The following is a 14,265-nucleotide window of genomic DNA, read 5'->3' on the forward strand; positions in this document are numbered from 1 at the left end:
GTAGTGTTTGCTTCTCTTCTGGATTTAATGGAACGATCTATTATAAGTGTGGGGCTCCATGGAGCGTGCCGTGGGCTACGGATCTTTTCCACTGAAGTCTCAGTAAAATTTTCAGTTTTATTGCCCATACTTGGAATACTCTAGCTCTTTAACAATCACTTTTATAATGTGTAGAACAAACTTTAATGGCAATTAATTACTTCTTATAATTTGGTTTATTTCACGGCATTAGTTTCTATTATAATCTAGTGTTTCTCACTGCCCATTCCTAACTGAATCTCCAAATAAAGTATGACTTTCAGTTAAACATTCTAAACCATCAGTTAAGTTACAGTCAAAAAACCACTAGACTGCAAAACACGCAAGTAAATTTTGATATGAACATAATTTTTACTTTTTTCTCTTATTGGTGGTGTACATATTGTCATAGTATCTCTTACCTTCACGTTCAGGAAGAAAATTAATAAATACTGCGTAGTATTTATAAACATGTAAGGTATCATTGCATTGTTTAGAGGGGTGGCGCGATGCCGCACCCAGCACCGCTAACGTAGGTTGGGAGTACTCCCATAGGTATATTGTGGGGAGGAATGGGCCCCGATCTTGTTAGACTGCGAAGAGCCGGGTCGCATCATATCGAATCGATAGCAAATCCGACCGGAGCCTCCGAAATGAACTAGGCCTATGCATGTCAAATTTTATGTGGGGAAATATCTAGTTTCTTAAGGAAAGTATTTTCACCATATATGTGTACGAGATGGCGCTTATATTACCGTTGTGACAGGGGTATTCCTTAAATTATCGTTGATATTTTAGGGGTTAGTCATAAAATTTTTATGATAGAGAAAAGTTTCATCCTAAAATTAACGTAAATGTTTTTCGGGCTCTTCACTTTTTATTGAATCTTTCGGTTAGATTGTATGGATGACAAAAAAATAAATTATTTCAATTAAAATAATTCAGTAAGAGTAACAAAAACGTATACTTACAATGCACGACCTTGGCCCAAATACTTAAGCAGTCGACAGGATCACGGGGTTGAACTTTGTTTATTTCATGGTAATATAAGCCTCCCCAAGCGTGAAACCACGGCGAACTAAATTGGTTAAAAAAATATTCTCGTTTCGCGACACGCATGGGCCTAGTTCATTTCGGAGGCTCTTAGCCAGCACTAAAAGAAGCGTCTTAACTCTTAAGGTGTGAACCGAGGCTGTTAAAATCGCTTCGAACTAGCAATAAAGAGTGCTTCAAAACTAGTTGGGCAAACGAGTTGCCAACCGACTCCAGTGAAAGTGTGAACATAGCTAAAGAGTAATACTCGGAAAAACAATTGCATTCCGTTTAATTACACAATTAATGGTGCTTTCGTTCCAAGGAATACATCACCTTCGGATCTTGGTGTAGTTATTGACCAGAAATTAAACTTTAGACTCCACATAGTAAGAACAAAGAGCAATTGCCTCAAGAATCTTTGGGCAATATCTAAAATAACCAAAAATCTATATTGTAAAAGAATTTTAAAATTACTATACGTAGCATTAATAAGATCTAAGATCTAAGATCTAAGATAGAGTACGCCTCTCAAATATGGTCAGGTTGTAGCAATTATTTACTGCTTAAGCTTAATTCTCACTCGGCCGAAAATCACGACGGTAAACTAACGCTCGGCGGTTAAAAATTTGCTTTACGCCGAGATGCGGCGGTAACCGATTCTCACTCGGCCGAAACTTAGACGACGGAAGTATTGAACTGAATCACGTGACTCCACCGAAGGCTGTCTGTCCGTCCCAGTCAATTTTTTTAAAATGGCGGACCTATCCGATACGGACTTTTCTGCTAATATCTTGGCCAGTTTAACTGTTTACAATTACACAGTTTTAACATATTTAATGTACAAAAACTATCAAAATGCTTCTAAAAAACGATTCTGGGTTCGAGAAATATTCAAGAAGCGCGAAAAGCAGGGTTTTCAAGCGAATTTAATTAACGAAATGCGGACGTTGGATTCTCAAAAGCACTTTCAGTAAGCTGTATTTTTATGATCTAAAATAAACACTTGTTATATCATATTTGTTCTGAACCAAAAACATTTTCATTTTCTGTATGTAAAGATACTGCAGAATGAACCCAAGAGAATTTGACGAGATTTTGGAATTAGTTAGGCCACTAATTCACAAACCAGATTCAAGGTTTCGAAGGTCTGTGTCCCCCGAAGAGAAGTTATCATTAACTCTGAGGTATATAGTGTTTCAAATGAAGGAATAGCTCAATAGCTTTCGAAACATAATACCATGAACTATTAATTTTAGATATTTGGCAAGCGGAGATATGCAAATATCATTATCATTTGCATATAGACTCGGTGCCAGCACAGTTTCCAATATTATAAAGGAAACTTGCAGAGCCTTGTGGACCGTATTGGCCCCGATTTACCTCAGGATGCCCAAAAGCCCCGAAGAATGGTTAAATATTAGTAATTCATTTGAAAAAACATGGAATATGCCCCACTGTGTTGGAGCTCTTGATGGAAAACACATTACGATCCAATGTCCAGCTAAGAGTGGCTCTAAAAGTTTTAATTACAAAGGCAATTTTAGCATTGTACTTTTGGCCTTGTGTGACGCTCAGTATAAATTTACCATGGTTGATGTTGGTGGCTACGGCAGCGAAAGTGACGGTGGGGTGTTCGCTCGTTCCAACTTTGGATTAAAATTCAATAATGATTTGCTATCTTTACCCGAACCGTCTCAACTCCCAAATTCAAATAAAGAATTTCAATACTTCATTGCGGCTGATGAAGCTTTTCCTTTAAATAAAAACATAATGAGGCCTTATCCAAAAAGAGGGTTATCGCTGTCGCAGAGAATATTCAATTATCGATTATGTCGCGCCCGTCGAATAATTGAAAATGCATTCGGAATTTTAGCTGCAAGATGGCGTATATATCACACAACAATTAAAGGAAAACCAGAAAACATAGATGAAATCATAAAGGCTACTGTGTGTCTACATAATTTCATTATATCAAAAGAAGGTGAAAAAAGCGACGACCAAAGAATGTACATTCCATCTTCTACCTATCTTGATCGGGAAGGAAAAGATGGAAAGGTTATCCCCGGACAATGGCGTCAAGAACTAGGGCCAAATAATGCTGTTGGCCCCTGTAATTCAAAGCGATTTCACACAAACCGTCACCCAGTTAGTGTTGGAAAAATGAGGGATGTTTTTGCTGATTATTTATGCAACGAAGGGCAAATATCATGGCAAATAGAACGTGTGACAAGAGGTTCATCTTTGTAACTTATTTAACCATTTAAAACAATGTCAGAATGTATGTTTAAGGTGGAATACGAAAACAAAACAATGTATTTTGTTGGCATATTTCATCTTGTATGGTGATTAAACTTTTGTTAAATAATCAATTAACAAAATAGTTTTACATTTTCATTTCATAGTGTATTCTACCTTTAAAACATTTAGATGAAATTTAATTGGTTCATGTATTGCAGTTGATTTTGTATTATGATTTAAAACTGATACCTTTGATGTCATATTTATATTTTGTAAAATTAACAGGTTTATTAATTCAGATGTAATTCAAAAAGAAACTGTTTTTATTCCAACACATTAAAAATGAAAATTATGGGAAAAAATAAAATAAAAAAGTAATGATGGATAGAAAAATAAATGGGTTTTCACGGCCAATCACTAATGACTGTCTTTTTCTATTTCATAAAATATATTGTCCATTTTATGTCTCGCTTCTAATTGGTCCTTTTTTGAAAACTTCCTAAACCTTCCCATTAAACTACTGAAGTAATGAAATATTTCATCTTTCTCGTTTTTTTGATTCGAGGCCAATTGCGTGAGAAGTGTGGTTTGGGAAAATTCTAACATTTTCTCAAATTTGATTTCAATACTTTCTTTTTTCTTCTTCTTCGGTGGTTCTGTGGTCTTCTCTTCCGTTGGCTGGGTTTTTGAAAAGGCTGTACACTTGCCATGGGGTTTTACACTTCCTTTTTGGGCCACCACAGACAATGGTTCTTCGTCTTCATCATCAACATCATCTACAATTTCTTCTCTATGACATTAATTTAAATTAATAATTGTGTAATCTTGATAATAGACTCTATTATCTTTTTTTCTTTTCGGTAGCGGTCTCGTATGGCTTTCCATGAATTATAAGCCTCTAACCCTGTACAAATATCAAATAAATGTATATCCACACTTAAAATATATTATGCTACCTTGTAATCGTACCTGTAATCTTGAAAAGTGCTCCTACCGCTGCCCACCGGTCATCTTTTAGGTTTGTTTCTTTGTAACTTTTGTGACCAAGGTCGTACAAATAAGGATATTTTTTAACTTCCTCAATAAACATTTCCTTGTCTAAAACAAGTTTCTTTCTTGCAACAGAATTACTCACTTTCTTTGGAGGCATTGTCTCACGTAGAAAAGAAACCGACCAAAACAACAAATAAACCGAGGCTTAACCAGTATTGCGCAATGTAGTGAAACTATTTTCTTTCGCCAATGACGTTTTCAAAAACGCCTGCTCATTGGTGGAGAGACTAGGTTTTACGCCGAGTCCGACAGAAAAAATAGAACACACATTCCGTCCGACCGAACGGTCATTCCGTCGGGCTCGGCGTGAAACTTTTCCGTTGAACTCGTTACCGTCGTATTCCGTCGTGATTTTCGGCCGAGTGAGAATTAAGCTTTAGTCTGGAGCGTATTCAACGAAAATTCGTTCACATCGCAAATGAAATTTTTTTGAAACGCGAACACTATGATTACATTACTATCTTAAATGACCTCAGACTTCTAACTATTAGAAACAGATTAACTTACCTGGACATGAGTTTTTTAAATAACCTTGTAAATTTTCAAATAGATTGTAAAATATTACTAGAAAAAATCCTTTTTCATATAACGCGCAAAGTTCTACGTGAATACAAAACAATTAACATAGGCAACACGAAGAAAGTTTTATTAAATTTCATAAAGAATACAAAATAAGTATAATAATTACTCAGAATCATTACTGAAAATAGACTTGTCCGAAAGAAAAGACGTCGCTTTAAATGTACCTACTTTAAAATTGTTATCAAAAACACAATTAATGACCTATTTTAGTGAAACATGTCATCGTTTGTACAGCTGCATAGTATTCTTAACTCTGACTTTGACTTAAAACTATATAACACTAAATTATATTAATATGAAAATAAAGTATTATATGTTTTTATAAAGTGTATATATATAGATATTTAAATTAATTTAACAGTCGGTATAAGAAAGAAAGAAAAATTGTAACTATATCCCATTAACATTAATCCTGTATAACTATGTAAAGTAACATTTCTGTTATGTTGCTTAATAGGATTTAAAAATAAATCAGAATCTATATTCATTCATTCATAATAAAGAATATCTTTGACATCACCCTAGTAGCACAAAATCGCTGGCCCAGCAGGTGCTGGCCACATACTGGCCCAGCAGTGTAGGCGCAGCAGCGGTTCATCACTGGACATGTCCTACCTTGCCAGTGCATGGTTTAGTGCTGGCGTTTTAATTAAAAGCCTAAAGCTTGCCAGCACAATAATGACCACCTTTCCACCCTAAGGGCCGACACTTATTCAAGTTAATACCGACACTTTACGCGCAACTTCACCGCCACTAGGCCATCTTATTTCCAACGCTTTTCCACCACTCGCCCAATCCGTATTCTCACACTTCCCCACCATTGAATCACGATAAATTTTCACAAAACCCATCATTCTCCCTCTGATTTTCCATCACTAGCTCATCCCTAATCCGATCGTTTTTCATTCACCCATTTCACTTTCCTACTCTAACCCACCAATCACTCATCTCATATTCCTACATTTGACCAACACCCTTTCTTACATTAAGCCTACACATATCCCTACATTTGGCCTACACATACCCATACATTTGGCCTACACATATCCATATATTTGGCCTACACATATCCCTACATTTGGCCTACACATATCCATATATTTGGCCTACACATATCCATATATTTGGCCTACACATATCCATATATTTGGCCTACACATATCCATACATTTGGCCTACAAATATCTATACATTTGGCCTACACATATCCATATATTTGGCCTACACATATCCATACATTTGGCCTACACATATCTATGCATTTGGCCTACACATATCCATACATTTGGCCTACACATATCCTTACAATAATTTTCATCTAAACTATTTTAACAATTATTTAAATTCAATTTCAACCTTATGGAAAATTTACTTCGACAGATATGATTGACTTTTGTACAATAACGCAAATTTTAACCAATGTTCAGCTTTATTTCAAAATATAAAAAATTCCCAAAAACATGAATAAATGATAGCTCAATCAGTTTCAGAAAATTGGTTATCAGTTCCACTTTCCAAAGCAGAGGGTTTAGTTTTTGCTTCTTCGGCCCGTTTCCTTCGTTCTGCACGCCCACCTTTTCTGTCATAAGCTCCACTGACATACTTCTTTACGGCTAATTCAGCCTCATATTCTTTAATACCTTTGAAATTCGATTGAATGGCCGCTGGAATAAAAAATTATTTTATTAAGTTCCAAATTAGAAATTTTGTACCAAACAAATCTTACCAACAATAGCATTTTTAATATTTAATTCAGCAAAGGAGAATTTAGTTTCAGAGCCTACCCTTACGGAAATAATGGGTCTTCGTTTAGGAGCAGTTTAGACCAATTGCTTTTTTCACGTTGTTAAGAGGTTTAAGATCTCTTCTAGACATCTAGAATACTTCTATTTGAGGTCTTTTAGAAGTATTCTAGACGTCTAGAAGAGGTCATAAACCTCTTAATAATTTGCACCTGCGCGAAACCATTTTTAGTCTGATTTTAAGATGGTCTACAGACCTCTGTATAGAATAGCCCCATACAACGTCTGTTAAAAGTATGGTTAGAAGATGTCCCTGAGAGGTCTGATTGGAAGATGCTCTGTAGAAGTCTGAATATTAGATGCTCTGTAGAAGTCTGAATAGAAGATGCTCAGCAGAAGTCTGAATAGAAGATGCTCAGCAGAAGTCTGAATAGAAGATGCTCAGCTGAAGTCTGAATAGAAGATGCTCTGTAGAAGTCTGAATAGAAGATGTTCTCGAGAAGTCTGAATGGAAGATGTTCTCGAGAAGTCTGAATAGAAGATGTTCTCGAGATGTCTGAATAGAAGATGTTCTCGAGAAGTCTGAATGGAAGATGTTCTCGAGAAGTCTGAATGGAAGATATTCTCGAGAAGCCTGATTGGAAGATGTTCTCGAGAAGTCTGAATGGAAGATGTTCTCGAGAAGTCTGAATGGAAGATGTTCTCGAGAAGTCTGAATGGAAGATGTTCTGTAGAAGTCTGAATAGAAGATGTTCTCGAGAAGTCTGAATAGAAGATGTTCTCGAGAAGTCTGAATGGAAGATGTTCTGTAGAAGTCTGAATAGAAGATGTTCTCGAGAAGTCTGAATGGAAGATGTTCTGTAGAAGTCTGAATAAAAGATGTTCTCGAGAAGTCTGAATGGAAGATGTTCAGTAGAAGTCTGAATGGAAGATGTTCAGTAGAAGTCTGAATGGAAGATGTTCAGTAGAAGTCTGAATGGAAGATGTTCTCGAGAAGTCTGAATGGAAGATGTTCTGTAGAAGTCTGAATAGAAGATGTTCTCGAGAAGTCTGAATGAAAGATGTTCTGTAGAAGTCTGAATAGAAGATGTTCTCGAGAAGTCTGAATGGAAGATGTTCAGTAGAAGTCTGAATGAAAGATGTTCAGCAGAAGTCTGAATAGAAGATGCTCAGAAAAAGTCTGAATAGAAGATGCTCTGTAGAAGTCTGAATAGAAGATGCTCTGTAGAAGTCTGAATAGAAGATGCTCTGTAGAAGTCTGAATAGAAGATGCTCTGTAGAAGTCTGAATAGAAGATGTTCTCGAGAAGTCTGAATGGAAGATGTTCTCGAGAAGTCTGAATGGAAGATGTTCTCGAGAAGTCTGAATGGAAGATGTTCTCGAGAAGTCTGAATGGAAGATGTTCTCGAGAAGTCTGAATGGAAGATGTTCTCGAGAAGTCTGAATGGAAGATGTTCTCGAGAAGTCTGAATGGAAGATGTTCTGTAGAAGTCTGAATAGAAGATGTTCTCGAGAAGTCTGAATGGAAGATGTTCTCGAGAAGTCTGAATGGAAGATGTTCTCCAGAAGTCTGAATGGAAGATGTTCTCGAGAAGTCTGAATGGAAGATGTTCTCGAGAAGTCTGAATAGAAGATGTTCTCGAGAAGTCTGAATGGAAGATGTTCTCGAGAAGTCTGAATGGAAGATGCTCTGTAGAAGTCTGAATAGAAGATGTTCTCGAGAAGTCTGAATGGAAGATGTTCTCGAGAAGTCTGAATGGAAGATGTTCTCGAGAAGTCTGAATGGAAGATGTTCTCGAGAAGTCTGAATGGAAGATGTTCTGTAGAAGTCTGAATAGAAGATGTTCTCGAGAAGTCTGAATGGAAGATGTTCTCGAGAAGTCTGAATGGAAGATGTTCTCGAGAAGTCTGAATGGAAGATGTTCTCGAGAAGTCTGAATGGAAGATGTTCTCGAGAAGTCTGAATAGAAGATGTTCTCGAGAAGTCTGAATGGTAGATGTTCTCGAGAAGTCTGAATGGAAGATGCTCTGTAGAAGTCTGAATAGAAGATGTTCTCGAGATGTCTGAATAGAAGATGTTCTCGAGAAGTCTGAATGGAAGATGTTCTCGAGAAGTCTGAATGGAAGATATTCTCGAGAAGCCTGATTGGAAGATGTTCTCGAGAAGCCTGATTGGAAGATGTTCTCGAGAAGTCTGAATGGAAGATGTTCTCGAGAAGTCTGAATGGAAGATGTTCTCGAGAAGTCTGAATGAAAGATTTTCTCGAGAAGTGTGAATGGAAGATGTTCTCGAGAAGTCTGAATAGAAGATGTTCTCGAGAAGTCTGAATGGAAGATGTTCTCGAGAAGTCTGAATGGAAGATGTTCTCGAGAAGTCTGAATGGAAGATGTTCTCGAGAAGTCTGAATGGAAGATGTTCTCGAGAAGTCTGAATGGAAGATTTTCTCGAGAAGTGTGAATGGAAGATGTTCTCGAGAAGTCTGAATAGAAGATGTTCTCGAGATGTCTGAATAGAAGATGTTCTCGAGAAGTCTGAATGGAAGATGTTCTCGAGAAGTCTGAATGGAAGATATTCTCGAGAAGCCTGATTGGAAGATGTTCTCGAGAAGCCTGATTGGAAGATGTTCTCGAGAAGTCTGAATGGAAGATGTTCTCGAGAAGTCTGAATGGAAGATGTTCTCGAGAAGTCTGAATGGAAGATTTTCTCGAGAAGTGTGAATGGAAGATGTTCTCGAGAAGTCTGAATAGAAGATGTTCTCGAGATGTCTCAATAGAAGATGTTCTCGAGAAGTCTGAATGGAAGATGTTCTCGAGAAGTCTGAATGGAAGATATTCTCGAGAAGCCTGAATGGAAGATATTCTCGAGAAGCCTGATTGGAAGATGTTCTCGAGAAGCCTGATTGGAAGATGTTCTCGAGAAGTCTGAATGGAAGATGTTCTCGAGAAGTCTGAATGGAAGATGTTCTCGATAAGTCTGAATGAAAGATTTTCTCGAGAAGTGTGAATGGAAGATGTTCTCGAGAAGACTGAATAGAAGATGTTCTCGAGAAGTCTGAATGGAAGATGTTCTCGAGAAGTCTGAATGGAAGATGTTCTCGAGAAGTCTGAATGGAAGATGTTCTCGAGAAGTCTGAATGGAAGATGTTCTCGAGAAGTCTGAATGGAAGATTTTCTCGAGAAGTGTGAATGGAAGATGTTCTCGAGAAGTCTGAATAGAAGATGTTCTCGAGATGTCTGAATAGAAGATGTTCTCGAGAAGTCTGAATGGAAGATGTTCTCGAGAAGTCTGAATGGAAGATATTCTCGAGAAGCCTGATTGGAAGATGTTCTCGAGAAGCCTGATTGGAAGATGTTCTCGAGAAGTCTGAATGGAAGATATTCTCGAGAAGCCTGAATGGAAGATATTCTCGAGAAGCCTGATTGGAAGATGTTCTCGAGAAGCCTGATTGGAAGATGTTCTCGAGAAGTCTGAATGGAAGATGTTCTCGAGAAGTCTGAATGGAAGATGTTCTCGAGAAGTCTGAATGAAAGATTTTCTCGAGAAGTGTGAATGGAAGATGTTCTCGAGAAGTCTGAATAGAAGATGTTCTCGAGAAGTCTGAATGGAAGATGTTCTCGAGAAGTCTGAATGGAAGATGTTCTCGAGAAGTCTGAATGGAAGATGTTCTCGAGAAGTCTGAATGGAAGATGTTCTCGAGAAGTCTGAATGGAAGATTTTCTCGAGAAGTGTGAATGGAAGATGTTCTCGAGAAGTCTGAATAGAAGATGTTCTCGAGAAGTCTGAATGGAAGATGTTCTCGAGAAGTCTGAATGGAAGATGTTCTCGAGAAGTCTGAATGGAAGATGTTCTCGAGAAGTCTGAATGGAAGATGTTCTCGAGAAGTCTGAATGGAAGATTTTCTCGAGAAGTGTGAATGGAAGATGTTCTCGAGAAGTCTGAATAGAAGATGTTCTCGAGATGTCTGAATAGAAGATGTTCTCGAGAAGTCTGAATGGAAGATGTTCTCGAGAAGTCTGAATGGAAGATATTCTCGAGAAGCCTGATTGGAAGATGTTCTCGAGAAGCCTGATTGGAAGATGTTCTCGAGAAGTCTGAATGGAAGATGTTCTCGAGAAGTCTGAATGGAAGATGTTCTCGAGAAGTCTGAATGGAAGATTTTCTCGAGAAGTGTGAATGGAAGATGTTCTCGAGAAGTCTGAATAGAAGATGTTCTCGAGATGTCTGAATAGAAGATGTTCTCGAGAAGTCTGAATGGAAGATGTTCTCGAGAAGTCTGAATGGAAGATATTCTCGAGAAGCCTGATTGGAAGATGTTCTCGAGAAGTCTGAATGGAAGATGTTCTCGAGAAGTCTGAATGGAAGATATTCTCGAGAAGCCTGATTGGAAGATGTTCTCGAGAAGCCTGATTGGAAGATGTTCTCGAGAAGCCTGATTGGAAGATGTTCTCGAGAAGTCTGAATGGAAGATGCTCTCGAGATGTCTGATTAGATTATAAATTCAAGTCATCCGATGTTTAAGAGAAATTCGGGCTGAGTCACGGAATAAACGTATATAATATTTTTTCAATCATCACAATTAGTTTAAGCATTTTAGGTATTTTTATTTAAATGATAATGTCTTCGTGCACATTTCCTTCAATGTCACTCCCACTTTGTTGCTCAACGGCGACGGACTTGCCTTTCCCAATAGATTCTTCATTTGAATCATCTGCTCTGCTGCATGGCTACAATAATCGGAATTATTTCACTATCATTTAAAACTTAGAAAACCATAGAAGAATAAATCTTTTTTTTTAGATTTACCATTTTTCGTTGTTTATAGTCTCAATTAAGTTGGCCATTTCAGATATTTCAGGCGTCGTTGGTAAAATCTATAAATATTTACATGCCACAAATAGAATATTAAGTATACTTTTCCCTGCTTACTATTAAAACAGCATAAAATATTTACTTGGTACAATCAGAAGTAAATAGATTATAAACAAGAAGTTAATATCTCCCCGGCATGGGCGCGTTATGAAAGTTGAGATTCCCGCTCCTATTCCGCGGCAGTGCACAAATGGCGTAGCACCTAGCGAACCACTTGACATGTACCTAACGTATCTGGTGTCGCGCCGCTCAGACAAAGTAGTGCGGGTTGTTGAAGGTTTAATCGACGCGCATGTGTTCTAAAGGTAATTTCAATCAGCTGTCTGCTGTGAGACTGTGACAGTATAGCCTAGGCCTAGTACAAAATCTGTGAAGACTACATGTGAGATGTGATTGCCTATGAATGTGATAAAATAGTAATATGAAAAATGGATAAGGAATATGATTATGACGAATTCGTGAAACAGAAAGATGAACGTTAAACAATACTACAATGTTGGAAGAGCCAAGGACGTTTGAAAACTTTTGTTTGCAACATGATTGAAGAGTATGCGGTATTATTCGTAGGTTTCAGATAAAAATTGCTCTAGGTCGATATCGAAGGCGAAACTAAAATCGTTTTTTACGCGGCATTATGAAACTAATTACAGTTTTAGACTTTAGTGTTTTAATATAATTTACCATAATTCAGCAATTACCCGCACTACTACGGCGCCATTTTCCATCACGTAAGCGCGGCTACCAATGATATTGCCCTAAATTTACTCCCATGATGCTCAGTTATTCGTACTGCTTTCCAATATCTCTTGTCGCTTCTATGACGTCATGCGAACATCCTATTGGTTACAAGCAAGCCACGTGATACTCGATACTCATTTTACATAGCATGAAGGCGGGAAGGTATGATTGACTTAAAGCTATTAACTTTTTGATATCTATTTACTTTTGGTACAGTTTAGTCAAACGATGCGGGTTTAGTATGAAAATTAATCCGATGATACCTGACAGATCTTTTAAAAACGGGAATATGGAAGCGCGAAAAAACCGTTATGTACATAACCGGCAGGCTCTCACCCGACTGTGGCTCGATGCTCGAACGTTCATTTCCCGCCTTTTTATTATACTTCCACGCGTGCGTCAGGCTGTTTCTAGGCTAGAAACCTCTTATTTTTAGACCTTCTCACGCTTTCATGTTTTTTCTTTTGACCTTCTACAGTCTGCATGTTCATTTCCCGCCTTTTTCTTACACAACCTGGCTGTTTCTAGGCTAAAAACCTCTTATTTTTGGAACTGTTCGAACGGAAAACTTATACGAGTTTAACGCTGCTAAGAATGAAAAGACATAACTGTTTCATTACATACCAAAATAGCGACGGTGGCTTAGATTAAGGATAAATTATTTCTTTCTTAAACACGAACCCCCCCTTCAACCGAACCCCAGAATATTTTGCTATTGTTAAGAAACTGATAGTTGATGCTTGCTTTACAACGGAGACCTAGCCTTCTTAAATCGACATCCCATAAAAATGGTTGTTTACACTAGAAATGATGGCACAGAAATAATTTCTGTCAATAATATTAATTCGCATCAGACTTCTGTTTGGGTTGGGGATGATATTTTTCTAAATGTTTATTTAACGTGTTGGAATATGACAAGATCATGAATAAACATAGACGTCTGAAAATGTAGATCATGATTTTCTGCGTCTATAACGACTTGCAGCTTACGACGTTATCCTTAACCCTGAGCATAAGCGTCTATAAGACTGCTTAAACATCTTACTATTAGACCGGACTGAAAAACGTACCTCCTGGAAAGAGGTACAATTAAAACCTTTAAGTTGGTCTACAAGGGCAACAGATTTTAGGTGTCTTCTTTAACCCTGAACATAGGCGTCTTTAAGACGTCTTAAATATCTTAATGTTAGACCGGACTGAAGAACCTCTTGGAAAGAGGAAGAATGAGTCTCAAAGTGGTCTACAAGAGCAACAGAATTTAGATGTCATCCTTAACCATGAAAATAGGCGTCCTTAAGAAGTCTTAAACATCTTATCTTAGACCCGACTGAAGAAACTCTTCGAAAGAGGAAAAAGTAGGACCTCTATGTTGGTCTACAAGGGCAACCGTTTTTAGATGTCATCATTAATCCTGAACATAGGCGACTCTCAGACGTCTAAACATCTTAATGTTAGACCGGACTGAAGAACATATTGGAAAGAGGAAGAATTAAGACCTCTAAGTTGGTCTACAAGGGCAACCGTTTTTAGACGTCATCTTTAACCCTGAACCTAGGCGACTTTAAGACGTCTAAACATCTTAATGTTAGACCGGACTGAAGAACCTCTTCGAAAGAGGAAAAAGTAGGAGTCTATGTTGGTCTACAAGGGCAACCGTTTTTAGATGTCATCTTTAACCCTGAACATAGGCGTCTTTAAGGCGTCTAAACATCTTAATGTTAGACCGGATTGAAGAACCTCTTGGAAAGAAGAAGAATGAAGACCTCTAAGTTGGTCTATAATGGCAACCGATTTTAGATGTCATCTTTAACACTGAACATAGGCGTCTTTAAAACGTCTAAACATCTTAATGTTAGACCGGACTGAAGAACATCTTGGAAAGAGGAAGAATTAAGACCTCTAAGTTGACCTACAAGGGCAACCGATTTTAGATGTCATCTTTAACCCTGAACATGGTCGTCTTTAAGACGTCTTAAGCATTTTTATGTA

Source organism: Phalangium opilio, unplaced genomic scaffold (genome assembly GCF_054372755.1).
Source record: "Phalangium opilio isolate 3A_F unplaced genomic scaffold, DU_Popi_V2 ptg000032l_1, whole genome shotgun sequence".
Classification (NCBI taxonomy): Eukaryota; Metazoa; Arthropoda; class Arachnida; order Opiliones; family Phalangiidae; genus Phalangium; species Phalangium opilio.